The 16,813-nt window shown below is 37.1% G+C and overlaps 1 protein-coding gene across 8 annotated transcripts in view; it reads right to left on the bottom strand.

The window, feature by feature from the left end:
- Kcnh7 (potassium voltage-gated channel subfamily H member 7) overlaps nt 1-16,813 on the bottom strand; it is a 434,113-nt gene that overhangs the window by 160,383 nt on the left and 256,917 nt on the right. The gene's annotated exons all lie outside the window — the stretch shown is intronic.

The following is a 16,813-nucleotide window of genomic DNA, read 5'->3' as shown; positions in this document are numbered from 1 at the left end:
TTCTAGAAAAACATCTCTCAGACTTTCGTTATATATTTATATGAAATATGAACATATATATAAGATATAGTTAAGAAAACAATGAAGGTAACTCATCTTTTACCATTAAGCTAATTATATATTTTTTCTCCTTCAATTTCTTGGACATAGAATAAGAAGCTGTCTATTCCATCTTGGATATGTTTCAACAATCATGCAAAACTGGCATTACCCAAATTACAATATTTTACTTTTATTTTTAATTTGTTAGAAAAAATGAACAACATTTTTGTCTATATAATACTGTTAATTTGATCCTTTACTATATTTAGCTACCACCATTTATCTTTAACATTTTTGAAATCATCTGTCTTCTGAATGAGATGACTTCGAGTATTCTCTGCTGAGATGATGTCAAGGATCCCCTTTTTTTGTTTTTGATTCTGTTTTTGTCTGATTCAGTTTATTGGTACATTTTAGGTATACCATTCAGTTACATTCCCCATTGGGATCCTGTACCTTTACATAACAGGTCTTGATTTTCTTTTTTTTTCCTCTTGTCCCTGACCTCCCTGCATCCCCTCCTTCCTTCCCTGTTTACCAATACTTTATTAGCACTTTTTCATTTTCTCATAAATCTATCATGTCTGAATTTGATTTTAGGGGTGTATAAGAATGGTTCCATGCTAGTAACTTCATTTTGTAAAATGCTACACAAATAAGAAATGATGCACTGGTTTCCAGAAATGTAGACAAAACATTGTGCAAAGTTGTGCACACACTGTAATAAACGGCAATATCCTTAAAGTAGAAACCACCTAAAACTCAAGCTATATACCCTCACTTGAATGAATAGAAAAACCTAATGGCTTTTACTCAAATATCAGGGATAAGGCATAACGCTGTTCACTATATTTCTTTTCAATGATATATAGAGGTAATAGCCACTAATTTAAACAACAAATATTATTAGATTTATTTCTTTTATTTCCTTTCCCCTACCATTCCCACTTCCCCTACACTTTTAGCCCTTTTCTTCCTATTTCACATTGTCAATCATCCCATTAGGATTTTATGAACCATTATAGTTTTTCACACCAGAGAAACTATTTGGTATTTATACATCTGTGATTTATTTATTTCACTTAGGAGTACATCCTCAATATATGTCCATTTTCCTATTAATGACTCTAATTTCTCATTCTTTATGGCTGAGTAGTATTCCACTTTATAGAAAAAACACATCTTTATCCAGTCTCCAACTGATGGGCAAATGGGCTGTTTCCAAGTTTGAGCTATTACAAACTGTGCCGCTATAAACATAGGTGAGCATATATCACTGTGATATGATTCTTCTAATTCTTCTGGAAAGATACCCAGCAGAGGGATGGCTGGGTGAAAGGGAACCTCTAATCCTTGTTCTTTGAGGTACCTCCATATTGATTTCCATAGTGGTTGCACCAGTCTGCACTCCCAGCAACAATGGAGAAGGGTTCCTTTCTCCCCATAACCCCGCCACCATTTGTTATTATGTGATTAGTTGATAGCAGCCATTCTTTGTGCGGTGAGGTGGAATCTCAGTGTTTCCATCTGCATCTCTCGAATGACCACTGATATGGAACATTCCCTTTTAAGATTACTTGTAGTATTCCCTGAAAGCCATTTGCTCACATCCTCAATATCTGAACTTTTCTTGTCATAGTAATACAAATCTCCAAGCTGAAGATCTGCTGGGGCTCTAAGGTATTGTAGGAATTGTGATGAAAAATATTGTGTGTGTTTACATAAAAATGTATCACAATAAAAGACACATTGCCATTAATCCCCCCTCAAAATGCTGCCCTCTGTTTAAACATGTTATTCTTTCTTGCTTGCTGCTTTCTGAAGGAGTTCTGGAAGTCTTTTGCTTGAGTGTCTTCAGCTACATTGTCCAGCTGTCTCAATATCCTCGGTCAATCCAAAATACTTACTTTTCACGGTCATTTTGATTTTGGAGAAGAACCGGAAGTTCTACGTTGCACAGTGTGAGATAGTAACTAGGGCGGATGATGACGTTCTGTAATATTTTACTGACCTGCTTTTCCACTGAAAAGCATTTGGTCGTAGCATTTACCATTTGATTCGAATTAGAAAGACACACATGCGGGAAGGTTTGAAGACCTGCTATAGAAAGTGGCAAGAAAGATGGGTTACATGTGTTTCAAGAGGGTGGAAGTGTTTTGAGGGGGGATTAATGGCCATGTGTTTTTTATTGTATACTGTTCTCTAGAATTTTGGACCACCTCTTCTATTTTTTAAATACAATAACTCTAGGCAGAGTTCTTGCTCTCACAGAAAAGCGTGTATATTCTGAGTTTTTAACTGTCTGAGATCATTTCTAATCTGGTGGAGAGTAATAGTTCAATGTAGAGAGAGAAATAATTTAAAAGCAAGGCTGATCTGGCAGAAACTTCAGAGGCTGGACGCAGGGTCATTGGCAGGCAACTGAAGAATGAAGTTGGAATCCCTGGCATTCACAAAGGCCAGCGGACATTATTGTTCCAAAACGATGTCCTTCACATCTGACTGTTAAGATGGAAGCAAGGGCCGGGGATTTAGCTCAACAGCATTGTGCCTGACTCACAAGTGCAACATCCTGAGTTCAATTTTGGTGCAAAAAAAGGTAACAAATAAATAAAAGGAAGCAAGTAAGAGATAAGCCATCCCTTTCTTCTGGTCCCTACTGCCAGAGCCTGTTGCTAGAGCTGATAACAAAATGTACTGTGGGATCCACTACACTACTCTAAAATTTTATAATTTTTTGGGGGGGTACCAGGGATCGAACTCAGGCCCTTGCACTTTCGAGGAAGGCCTCAGAACCACGTAGCCACATCCTTGGCATACTACACTACTCCAGACTGACAGCATCATAAAGAACAGGTTTTGAGGGTGGGTTTGGAGATTTAATTACGACTTGCAAAAATATGTCAATGAGCAAATGTGTTCTAGTTGCCAAAGAACTGATTTACAAATACACTTTTAGAACACAGACTGTTTGTATGGGATGCCTTTGTGTTAGTTATAATTTTGATTTTCAAATATGGATAGCCTACCAAATTTGAGATGGAGAAGATATTATTCATAATTACTTTCATATTTTACATAAAAGTGGCCCTGGTTTTAAAACTGCTGAAAAAATGTGCTTTAATAATGACATACCATACTTTCAGTTGTAGCTGTATCTTCAATTTATTTAATAAAATAGTTAGCAAGAGCACTTGTCATCATTTCCATGGTAACAAACAGGCTGAATTTAGTAAACAGAAATAAGCAATTTAAGGCTGTTCCATTAGAACTAAATATAGAAGTGCTTCAGGGGAGGCATCACAATACACATTGGTTAAACAGAAAGTCTGAAGAGATTTGAGAAATAGCCATTATGTACTTTCCTAATGAACCAAAATACATATTGATTTTACCACTTAAAATGACATTTCCTGGATCACATAGAATATCATTGTAAATTCACAGATTTGTTGCTTAACAGTTTCAAATCTTTCAACATTTGGGGTATACTGCTGGTTGTAAAACAAAACATAACACAGATTTTGAGAAATCAATAAATAAAACTGTGAGGGTAGATATCTAATAAGTTTGTGCTAGAACAGAGTAGGTTTTTTTTTTTGGTAGTAAAAGGAAAAATCATGTCTTTCAACACAAATGCAAGGCTTAAAATTTTATTACCTAGGATTTAAAATCATAAAATTATAGTGCTACAGAAAAACAGCTCAGCAGTATGCACTGGCTCCATAGCATACTGAATAAGTTTAATTAATCTGATATTTTTGGTCTACTATCATTGTATACTACATGTTTCTATTAAGTAATAAATCTCATTTACAGTCAACTGAAGTCAAACATTTAGATGCTTTTCACTTGTAGTTTTAGGATTTAATATCTCCATCAATCTTGCATGGCCTCCCAGTAAGCACAAAATGAAAGGAGATATTTTTAATTTAGAAGAGAAGAATAGATCACATTTTATAGTGGAAAAATATTTTAGGTTGGATAATTCACCACCTCTACATTCTATCAGGATATTGCCTTGGAAAATGACATTTCCCTAAGATTCATCATGTGTGCTCCTGAACATTTTTTTCTGTTTTTTTTTTTTTTGAGACAGGGTCTCACTGTGTTGTTGAGACTGACCTGGAACTCACTATGTAGTCCAGGCTGGTCTTGAACTCACAGTAATCTTCCTGCCTCAGCCTCCTGAGTGCTGGGATTATACGCGTGTGCCACCACGCCTGGCAAGAATATTTTTTTTTCTGAATGGAACATTGGAAACAAAAGCAATGACAACATAAACCAGGAAATACTAATTTATCAATGAATAGAAAATAGAGGCATACAATAATATTTAGATAGAAGAACTGAATGAACCCGGAAAACTACTTTGTTAAAATTCTATTAAATTCAAATAAAATGAATGGTGTTCACTAAGTAACAGCATATTTACAGTAACATCCATTATCTATAAAGTTGCAAATTCAGTTACGGTATAACAATATTATTTAGATTTGGGTTCATTTTGTCTCCAAAATGAAAACATTCCCAAGTTGGAAAGGATAGTTCAGAGGAACAGGGATCATTTAAGATTTGTTGTAGAATGTGACATTTTTAAATGTTGTAATTGAGCAAGCAAATTCAGGGATATTTGAATAATTATGAAAATTGCTCCTCTATCATTAAATCACTCATCTATCAGTAAGGTCAGGAATCCTCTTTTAGAGTTGCTTTGAAGCCCCCTCCCCCACTGCATATGATATATTTTCCCACAGCAATCTGTGTTCTAAGGGAAGAGCCTCGAAGCCAGTGTAATTGGGATAAGGTGGTGATTGTGGAAGAAGGGTTAGATTGGGAGAGTTGTTAAGGTCAAAACAGAATCAAGAAGCCATACCATGTAGAAGTTTAAAGTATGAATCTGGAACTTTTCTCCGAGACAGAAAGGGCTGAGAGAAATTGCACTGCTGCCTCATTTGACTTAAAAACGACTCCTCCCATGAGTATGCAAAGAATACTTGACAGGAGAGGACAGGATGGAAATGAGGGAAACACTTAGTAAAACACTGCACTGTGATTTGCAAGAAATTTCAGTAGTTTGAGCTAGGGTGGTGTGATGGCAGGTGTAAGGAGGGGTCTGTTTGAGTTGTTGTATTAGTCAGCTTATCCTTCCCCAGATCAAGGACCTGACATCTACAATATTTAGGAGGAAACTGTTTATTTGGCTCGTGGTTGAGAAGATTCAGTTTATGGTCATCTGGGTCAAAGGCAGAAATATCATGGTGGGACAAAGCTATTAGGTTGGTGACATCTGTAAAGCAGAGCAAGGAAACGGCACCAGAGGAGAATGGGTAGTGGCAAGGCCATGAGAAGAGATATAGTCAGGCCTCCGTGATCCACATGGAGGTGTGATCTGCTAATCCTCTGGGCAGCTCCCAAGCCACTTAAATTGGCAATCCAGCTTACACGACACATTCTACCACTTGCTAAGCTGATACCCAAACACATCTCCTTAAACCATACTTAAATTTCGAATAAATGCAAAGTTAGAATTCCATCTAATGTGATACAATTATTCCACATATAACCAAAACACAACAATCTCTTCCCCTAAATCTACAGAATCCTAGCATTGTTAAAAAGTCTAAATCAAGGTCTCCTCTGAGACTTAAGTGTCTCAGGAATGAACCCCTATAAAAATAAAATCAAACAAGAGCATAATTACAATATATAGTGGCAGAATATAAACATTTCTACACCAGAAGGAAGAGTGAAGTGGATAGAAAAGAATAGAAAGAAAACAAGACTAAACTCCAGGGGGATAAACATTAAATATTGGAGCTCCATGTCCACTGTCCTGGGCATGTGATGCTGAGAGGTGAGTTCCAGAGGGTTTGGGTGGCCCCATCCCTATGACCTGCTGGTTGCAGCCAACAGGACCTTTCTCTAGGGCTGGCTCCACTCACAGCTGGAGTTCCGTCGGTGCATTTCCCATGTTCTTGGTATCTCCAACTTCCTGAGATCTCCAATACATTTTCAGTTTCATTTTCACAGCTTCATGCATTACTTTCTCAGAGACACCTTGCCTGTCCTCCCAAGTCTTCCTTTGAAAGCTGCCTAGAGCTCCACATGACTCCACAATTCTTGCATTTTGCATATAAGTAAACCCAGCACCATATGGAGGACACCAAGGTCTTCTCCTAGTTCAAACAGTAGTGGGGTCTCCTTATGCCATGACTGCTTCAGCCTCTGACTGCCTGGATGGCTGAATGTGGTGAAATAAATCTGGAAGAAATAGTTCCATTTGTGGCCCTTATAAAGTAAGGGATTTAGGGCTTTTCTTCTAAAATGAAAGGTTTACTCTTTTGCTAAATATGGCTAAAAGGAGCCAGCAGCAATCATGCCATACTCTGAGTGTTACACTGCCTTGACTTTTCCTGTGGGATGATTTTTTTTATTCACACACTTAATCTAAATCTTCTGCACAGTTTTTGGACAAGGGTAAAATGTAGACAAGTATTTTGCCAGAGTGTAACATGCATGGCTTCTAATCCAATTGCTGATAAGATAGGAACACAGACAGCAGAAGCCAGGCTCAGAAGGTATAATTTAAGAACAAAGATTCCAAAGGCATTAGTCAGCTTTTGTATTGCTGAGTCAAAATATCCAAATTTCTTAACTTTTAGAAGGGAGTGGTTTATTTTATATAGGCTTTCAGAGAGTTCAGTCCATTGTCTTCTGGCTTTATTATTGGAACATCATAGAAAAGCATATGGCAGAGCAGAATTTATCATTTTATGGCAGGAGAACACAGCCAGAGAAGGAGTGAGGAAACATATATAGACCCCAAGGTTATACTTTCATAGCACACCTAGGCATAACAAAAACCATGCTTTATTAATTCTCTGGAAAGCTTTCAACCTTATCAAATTGACATTTATCTTAACTGTCGCACATGTTTTGGAGATAAACTTGACAGCAAGTCACTGATGGATTGGATAAAATTCAGGAGAATGTGGGGCATAAGAATGTGTGGTATAAGCCAAATGTGGTGGCTGAAGAACTAGAATGATGGAGATGATATTTCTCAAAAGGAGGAAGAATGTGGGGGGACACAGCTTTGGAGATTGTGTATACCCGTGTATTTCGAGCATGGAAACTTGGAAATTGCTTTTTAGTTGAGAAATCTCTATCGAAGTGGACATATTGGCAAGACAGCTGGATACAGGAGAAAGCAGTTCAGTGAGGTTCGGGGATCTCTCTAAGCCAGAAATGTGAATTTGGAAGTCACTAGAGATTGGTTATTCTAAAGGCTGGATAATTCCTAAGGAATACATAAAGATATAGAAATTTGGGGCCTGATCCTACAGGAACTGAAGATAAAAAAGAGAAGACCTATAAAACTTGTGCAAGGTTTAGAACAGAAAGTGGAGTGGAAAGAAAATCAAGATTGTGATGTACCAGGGGCTAAGGGGAGGAAGTATTTCAAAAGAAGGGCATGATCAATTCTATGATCTTGCTTATGACTACTATAACAACTCCAAAAAGGAAACCATAGGTAACTTCTTCGAGAGATGTTTGGTAGAAAATTGGTTAGGAAACTGCTTGGAATGCATTCAAGAGTGAACTAGAGCACAGGAAGTAGAACAGTTATAGAAAAGAATTTTAAAGTGCCTGACTAAAGAGATAAACTTAAATATAAGAAGGTATCCAAAGAAGATTTTAAAATTGTGAGATCTTGTTCATGAAGTTAGAAATATATAATACATATGTAATATATATATATATACTATAAACATATTTAATAGTAATATATAATATATGATATGTATTTGTTTTTCAAATAACTCCTTTGCAAATTTTGTTTGCATAAAGGCTGAAGAAAAGACTACTAATTCCATTCCAAGAAACAGTAATTTTTTTTTGGATTTTTCCCTGTATCAGTCAATTCAGTGCTCACTAGAGGAACATTTAATATATTTACATACATATGGATTTCCAAGTGTCTTGCTTACTTTTCTCTTTGCTGAAACAAACTCCTTGACAACCGAAGTTCAAGGAGGAAAGTGTCATTGTAGCTCACAATTCATAAAGGTTCCAGTTTATAGTCAGCTGGCCCCTAAGTAAGGTGGGACGGCAGAGGGGAATCACCAGGCAGAAGGCAGCAAGCAGCAAGCAACAAGTGACCACAGCAGCCCTCCTTCTGTACTTTATTCTATCCAGGCTTCAGACCCTTAGAACAAGTAGTCCTCAGACCCAGGGAGGCCTCCCCATTATCCACTTCCAGAACTATGTCAAACGCATTGTGGCCGAATTTAACAATCACACACTCTTGATCCCAACATCACACACTTAATTGCAGGATCACACACTCTAGATAACAACAAGGTAGGCTTACAATGGCCACCTGCAGAATTTGATATAGAAAGTGAAAAAGAGCCCTCTGAACACTGGAGATCTGAAGGATCTAGTCAAAAGTTAAAGGACTGAAGCTCACTGCAAAGTCCTATGTGAGCCCATATCAAGAAGGGGATGAGTATGCAACTCGAAGGCTGAAGGGATTGTGCTAAGGCTACAGAGTTGGTGCTTGAGGCTGGAGAATCTGCATTGGAGGCCTGGAAGAGGATGTCCAGGGCAATGGTGAAAACTGGAGCTTTTCTGAAGAAACAGAAATGAGACTTCCTTTTTCTTTCCTATTTTATTCCATTCAGGCTATAAGCCTATTGGTTGCAGCCTTATACACCCAGGATAGGTCTTCCTTCTTTAGTAAATCCATTATTCAGACACACCCAGAACTATGCTAAACCAATCAGCTGGGCATTTCTTACTCAAGTTGTCACCACAGTTAACGATACCATTCCCTTTAGATAAATGCCATTTACTTCAGCATTAACTGATTGTCCAACTACACCACATCTGTGCAAAACACCACACACAGCTTTTTTTATTAAGAGGATCGGCTCTCTACTCAGACTTTCTGAATCTGAATCTTGGTTCCATTCTTTATCGGCCTAGTAAACTTCCAGATATTTGCTAAAAGTCAAAGTACCTGAGTTTTCTCAACTGTACACTGGGGTTCATCCCTACCTGACAGAATTGTTTGGTGATCAAATGACACAGTATCTGTATAATAGGATATTAGAATAGGTGATTATTTTTCTACTGATATAATTATATGATAGATAACAGGAAACTAAAGTGAAAATAAACTCCTTCATGTCAAACATGCAGATTTACAAAGGAACGTGACAGCGCCTTTATATGAAGGATGTAAAACACCTTGGGAGGAGAGAGGAGAGTGGTGTGAAGGAAATAAGAAGATATTTCTTTGGAGAAGACTGACAATTTCTTTGAAACTTCTTAGGAGTTTCATCTTTTAAGGCCAGGACTAATGAGAGAGCCTTTAAGGATCCACCTGAGATCTTCAGTGTTCCCTGAAATTGGGATACAGTGGATAGGTATTTGAAAGATAATTTGAATGCACAGAAGATAGGTCGTGGGAGTGGGACCTCAATCCTGAAGTTGTAGGGATGGAGAATACAAGCCTTTGTGCTCAGACCCATGCTTATGTCAGCTGAGGACGGTGTTATGGGTAATATTGTCAACTTGATTGGATTAAGTTTCCTAGAAGATAAATAAAGCACACTTCTGGACTTGACTGTAGGGAGTTTCCAGAGATGATGTCCCATAGGCCAGCAAACTCTGAAAGGAAGACCAAACATGACTGGGGACAGCACAACGGAACAGGCTTCCAGCCTAGATGGAATGAAAGAGGGAAGAAGGTTTCCTATTCTTGCAAGCTTGATCCTGTTTGAGCAGGTGCCTCTTTTGCTGCTGCCTTCACGCTCCAACTTCTTCAGATTTTCCATGCAGAGACATCAGCTCCCTCTCTAGGGAGCTTCTAGACCTTCAACCTTGGACTACTGCTGTGTCTTTCATCCCCTTTGTTCTGAGGCTTCTGGCTTCTTGGACCGAGCAGCTATTGGATCTTGTCTCACCAGTATGAAGAAGGCAATTGTAGAGTACCCTACCTCTAATCCTGCATGTCTTTCTAATAAATCCCATGTATAATCTTATCTATCTATCTATCTATCTATCTATCTATCTATCTATCTATCTATCATCTTTCTATCTATCTATATGTTAATTTCATTCCACCAGAGAGGCATAACCAATACAAACTATTTGGTTACTTTCCTGGACCCACTCATTAGATCAAGCACCATCATGGGAACAGGGATGAGGGGACTTTAGAGGAAGAGCCAGTGGGTAAGCTACCTGCGGATGCAAACCAAGAAAGGAATGATCGAAGAACCCCAGTACAGAGGGATAGAATGGGTGGAAGGATTGCACCAGAAATTCTAAAGAGTATCTAGTTGTGACACTGTCACCTCTGACCTATTCTAGACCAGTGAGAGACAACAGGCTAAAGTACCCTGCTCCATCACCTTCCTTCCCTCTCAGGTTCTACCTGGAGGAAAGCAAATATCAAGCACCATGTCACGAGGCAGGACAGGGTAGAAGGTTGCAGCCCATTGTTGACTGCAGTAAACCCAAAGCAAGGTGTAAGTTGTGGCTTTAGAACTGAGACTATTTTTACCATCAAAAGTTATCAGGTCTATTAACCGAGAGTGACCCAGCAAAGGAAGCATCTACCAAATCATCAGCCAGAGATAGTACTCAATTATCCCCTTTGAGCAAAGTTCTTGAGTTGGTGAAAGATAAAAGTGAGGTATATTTTGATCACGGAGTAATCTTTATACTATTCAGTAGAACTCACACACATGAACCTGAGAACATTATTTTGTATAGAGAAAAACTCAAAAAATGTGAGCAATTATATTTTGTCTATTGGTGGAGTGTCTCCAGAGGGCAAGGTCACTCCTAAAACTCAGTATGTAATTTCTTACTATTCTTGGAATCACAATCAGTGTTTATTCATCTTTTGGGGCACCAAGCAGAGATTATTCTTCTGTGACATGATCAGTTTAGTGAATGCCTGGGAGTTTTTATTCCTTTTCTTCTAGTAGTCTGGGAGTCTCTTTGAAGATTAAAAAAATATTGTTACAGATCTGTTCTATCTAGGACAAAAACAAAACACAGGCGTCTCAGCATACAATGGCCTCATTCAAGAAATACTATGGTTCTTCTTAAATAGAAAGGCCTAATAGAAAGGTGAAGGGGACTGTTTCACTACCTAGAAAGAGAAAATTACTGAGTCCCAGGTGGAAGCGCATGTGAGAAACAATCAAATGTTTTATTTTGATTTCTTTCTTTCAGTACTTCTTCAATCTTTCACTGCTCTCTTGGAGGTGAAACACTGTAGACTCTCTTCAAGGTTGGAGGTTTATGAGAAATATAAAATTTTCAAGTAATTTATTACCATTCTCGGTACAATTTTTAAAGAAGGGGTCAAATGATAAAAAATACTTAATCTATTGTAGAATGTCTTCAATATTAAGACAACATGGCTTCAATAAGAATAAATAGTTTGGTTACATAAATTTAGACCTTTTGGACATCCCTCATTTCACATCTTAATACCTGACTCCTAATTCACTCATAATCCACTTTCAGAATTCATCATATGTGCAGAATAACAGAGCAGTGAGTATTCCATCTTATAGTATGTTCATAGCTAGACTATAAATTGCAAAGACAAGGTGTTATCAATATATGCACATAGGTTTCAATACATAAAGGGAACTCAGCAAATATTTGCTGAATTAATAATGACTGCCTTTATTTTTCCTTGACAGTGAGATAATTCATAGAAAACTATCCAAAGGAGGGGATCTTTGAGCCAAGTGACAGCAGGATTTGCAACTGTGGTGGCCAATATATTGTAATTTTAAAAAGGTGGGCTTCAGAGACAGAGTGATATGGGTTGTAAATTTGACAAACTAGTTTTTCTGTGTCCTGCCTTCCTTTGTTATGGATTCAGACAATAGTACTTATCTTTGAAGATTTGAGCAAAAATTAGTGGATACCAGTTCTGGGCTGCAGTAGGACCTTGATACATGGTACCCAGGTCATGAAAATGAAACATTTTAATATGGTATGGTATGTATTAAAACAGGCTATGTCCAGAGAGTTATTCATAGAAACTGAGAAATGCTGCACCTACATTTTTAAACATGAATGGCAATATACTTGGATAAGAAACATTTGTACAATTTAAATTACATTTTAACAACTGATTATTCAGAACCTGCTGTGTACCGAGTGCTGTTCCAAGCACTAGAAGTTCAATAGGGAACAAATCATACTCAAATCCTTGCCATCTCACGTTTACAATCTAGTGGAGGTGAAGACAAAATAAATATGTAAGATCCATAGTAGATTCAATAGTGATTATATCATAGAATGCATGAAGAAAATAAGGAGAGGAAATAGTACATGACAGGAGTAAAAGAAAGCTTGTGACTTTTAGTAGAATAGGAAAGGCTTTGTAGAGGAGGTTAAAGTTTGGTGACGAAGTGAGGAAAATAAGGACTGAGTCATAAGGATATCTTGGGAAAGGGGCAGCAACACATGTAAATGCTCTGTGACAGACCAAACTATGTGTGCCCAGAATTCACAGGTTGCAACTCTAATCTCCTGTAACTGTCTAAGAGTTTTTGGGAAGTAAAGAATACTAAATGAGGTCACAAGTTGGAACCTTAATTCAATGGTCTTTGTCCTTATAAGAAGAGCAAGAGATACCAGGGCAGAGGAAAGACCATGTGAGGACATAGCACAAAGGTGACTGTTTTCAAACTAGAAAGGGACACTCTTTTAGAAAGCAACTCCGTTCAACCTTGATTTTGGACACCCAGAACTCCAGAAGTAGGAGAAAATAAACTTCTGATACTTAAGCCACAGAGCCTGTGGCACTGCGTTATGTCAACCTGAACAGGACCACAACAGGCTTGAGACTGGGGCAAGCCAAGGCAAGTGGCCCCTGTGGCAGAGACAGATTGAGCTGAGGAACTAAAAGGAATGAGATCCAGGGAGGAAAAGGAACAGCAAAGGGGTGGAGAGCACAGCAAAAAAAGCAGGGTCTTGTGAGCACGGCAATAATGACTTGGACTGACAACAGAAAGTTGCTAAATGGATTGAGCAGGGAAGTGACGGCCTCTGATGGTATTTTCCAAAGATAACTTTTCTCTGTAAGGACATAGACATGAAATACCCATGTTAGTTTGTTAAGTAACCTAGTTTTCATAGACCAAGAGTACATTAGAATATATAGTTTGAAGTGTGTAGTCATCCATGAGCTTGAATGACAGACGTCTTTTCCAGAGAAGATTCTATGGTCTGAGAATTCAGTCTTCTGGTGTAGGTACATGGGAAGTTGTTTCAAGCACGGGGGTTGTGTCTTTGGAAGAAGTATTTTAGTATTCAGAGCACTTAAACAGACTATTATAGGTACTAGCGATGTCTTAGAAAAGAGAAATGCATTAAAAAACACAGTAGCTGCATATTTGATTGAAGAGACAGAGGTACCTTTAGAAAGACTACTTAATAAAACACAATATCATATCTACAAAAGCAAATGAAACCATCAGTTCAACTGAATAAATTATGTGTTTGATGGATTGGGCCAAACTTGACCACTGTGAGAGACATGAGACCATTAATAGAATAGTTGGCTATTTTTCTTATTTTACCTGGTTAAGCCTAAAAGAGTCTACTGAAAAAAAAAATAAGGGGAACTAATGTGAATTAATAAAGAGGAATCCACCATTGCAGTTATCAGGGTTCAAAGAAGCCATCATTACAATAATGCTAAGATAAATCAGTAGGTCTAAAGGAACAACCTTAACATTATAACCACATTTAGAGAGATTTAACATAAAGTTACAATATAATTAAATCATAGCAATCATAAACAAATTTAGATAGCTTATGTCCTCAATGCAATAACAGAACTAGAATTAGCCTTTCAAAATTTCTAGGACAGATTGTATATATTGCCTATTATTTAACAATGAACTAATCTAATTTATATGAAGTTGATTGCTATATTCATTTTTTTTGTTGTGTGTCAATACTAACAAGTGTGTGAGTTGTCAACAGCATGAATTATTTATCTTTCACTATATATTATTTAAAATATTTAAGAGGTTCATAAAATGGTAAGTCAGTACCACTAAGTATTAAATTTTTTGGATGTGTAGTCCTGAGTAGCCCTATGTAACTGTAGAATTGGACAGATCTGGCAGTACTGACATTCAGTGAAGGACCTTGGGCAGGGTATTTAATTACACTCTCTAAGACTCACCATTCCTTATTTGTAAAGTGACAAAAGAAGAGAGAGTATCTACAGTATTGCTGGGAAGGTAAAATGAGATAACACATTTAATCTACTTAGCAAAGTGCTTGACATATAGAAAACTAAATTAGTGTTAATATTAAGTGGGATGAGGAAGTCAATTTCTTAACCTAAAATAGTAGGTAAACTTTGAAAGATGCAATGATGTAACTTAGCTATTTATCTTATAAAGAGCTTCAGAAACAAATTTATTAAGTTAATTTGCTTAGCGTCAGTTTAGCAGATACTGTACATCAAATAGCAATTTGAGTGGGGAGTTAGACTTTCTAGAGCAAAGATACTTTTGTTGTCTAATGTCTAAAAATGTATCCTTAACAATGAAGTGACGAGATCCATGGCTTCTTTCTTATATTTCAACTGTCCTTCTGGATTTTACCTTTTATTTTTCTTTTTTTAATATTTAATTTTTAATTTTATTAGTACTTAGACTCTCAACAAATGAAATCCTCATTTATGATCATAGTGTTTTGGGTATGTTTGTTATGATTCTTAATACTTTCTAACTTTTTTATCAATTAAATATTTGTTTATTTGGGTCAAAGATTTTTTTCCCAAGACATGTTTATTTTGCCAAGTCTCAACTAAAAAGGAGCTCACCTCATTAAACTGCTACTTGTTAGTCAAACTGTTTAACAATAAATGCACTAAACTGAATCATAATACAAGCAAACGTACGTCACCATGGTACCATATGCAGGGAACCGTCAAGGTAAATACAGAATGAGGCTCCTGGGTCATCCACCCATTGTGTGGATATCATTGCCAACTGAGGCTGTTTATGACTATGTGTGGCATGTTCTGTCTTTGATGTGTCTGTAATTGTTGAAAACACCAGTGTAATTTTTGTTCCTTTTGCAACCTTGTAGCAGGGATCAAATAAAATAATGTGAACATAACTTGGGCTGAATAAATATATATTTCAAGTTATTAAAATTAACAAGTTAGTGCTGGATATCTATTGTGTTCAAGGGACTGTGTCAAAAATTGTAGAAATTTCAAATCTGACAAGAGTCTCTTATCAAAAGAAATTCTACCCTTGGGAGAATGATTGTCTAAGGAGAAGAAAGTAATTTCTCTGTGAGCTATGAGAAGTTTCATAGCAGAAATTGTCTTCAGACAGGGGTTTTAAATTATTATTTTGTGTAGAAATTTGGAAGAGAGGCATCTCAGATGAGGGAAAATAAAGTTAGTGAGGAAAAGGTGAAAATGAAGTTAAAGTTTTTATATCTTAGTTTTGTCCTCTTTTCACAAAAATTATTTTTCAAATTTCTACACTTTCCCAGAATAACAGAGGGAGCATAAAAACTTGTCCTGGAAAGCAAGCAGTGACAGGAACCTTTTCTTTTTGTTGGAGGTATTCTTCATGACCATCCCTAGTGGGGAACATTATCTCTTGGGCTTTGGTACCACACCTTGGGGCACACAGCTACTGCCCTGCTCCTGAAAGCTGCCAAAGGCATCTTCCCACAGCAAATGACTGACACCAGGGATTGCTTTGCAATGGCTTATCTTTTTCCTGGATATGTTTTTGCAAGGGCAGCAAGAGAAACAGGTGTTTCACTTCAAATTCCCAAATACCACATCAGAATCCATAATCTAACCCAATATCTTTGCAAAGTAATAGGAGAGTGACAACAGCTATGGTCTGGCCATACACTGGGAAAAAGATGCAGAATGAAGATGATATAACTTTTTCACAAAAGCATACCCTTACGTAAGCTGCTGCTATATTCCCTATATTCCTACATCCTATATAGGATAGCACTTAAGCCTAAAGCCTCTTCATTTCAATTCCAGGAGTTGATTCCTTGGTGTGTCACCTTCTAGGGTTTGACCTTGGAATAAATAACTTAATTGCTCTGATACATAGTTTTTCCCAATCTTTAAAATGGTAATGATAATATTACTCCATATAATAATGAAATTAGCCAAAAATCTGTAAAAAGCTTCACATATTGCTGCATATAAAAAGTCTGTTATTTTTATTGTAAAGAAAATATCAGAGAATAATTTTGAGTTCTGTAGCTTCTAAGTCTTTGAAAGATAGGCACTAAGCTTTCTTTAATTGGAGAAAAGGACAAAAATATGATTTTCACATACACATTTCAGTCATGAGTAGCTGACCACTTAAGCTGTACACTGTATCTCTGGTCCTATACAATGTCTCACTTGTCTCCGTAGACCTTGGCTCTAGCTCAGAACTCCACCTGAGTCTTAGTCTCTATATTTATCCAAGAGACTTGCTTAAGTACTTTCTGACTGCAGAGACAAGTGGAGCCTCGCCTTAAGGGAATATATAATTTAACTCTGAATCAGACATTTTGGTTCATGTGTTCCTTTGATTTTTGACTATTACTAGAAATGTGTTGCATATAAGAACTAGAGTTAATTCTAATTAGCTGAAGTTTCTTAAAGCACAAATTTTCACCTCAACACCAGTGGCTAGTGTTTTTTTTTTTTTTTTTTTTTTTTTTG

Source organism: Fukomys damarensis, unplaced genomic scaffold, assembly GCF_012274545.1.
Source record: "Fukomys damarensis isolate Sample0158 unplaced genomic scaffold, DMR_v1.0_HiC HiC_scaffold_26, whole genome shotgun sequence".
Taxonomy (NCBI): domain Eukaryota; kingdom Metazoa; phylum Chordata; class Mammalia; order Rodentia; family Bathyergidae; genus Fukomys; species Fukomys damarensis.
Note: the sequence above shows the minus strand (reverse complement) of the source record. Positions and strands in the feature narration are given on the sequence as shown.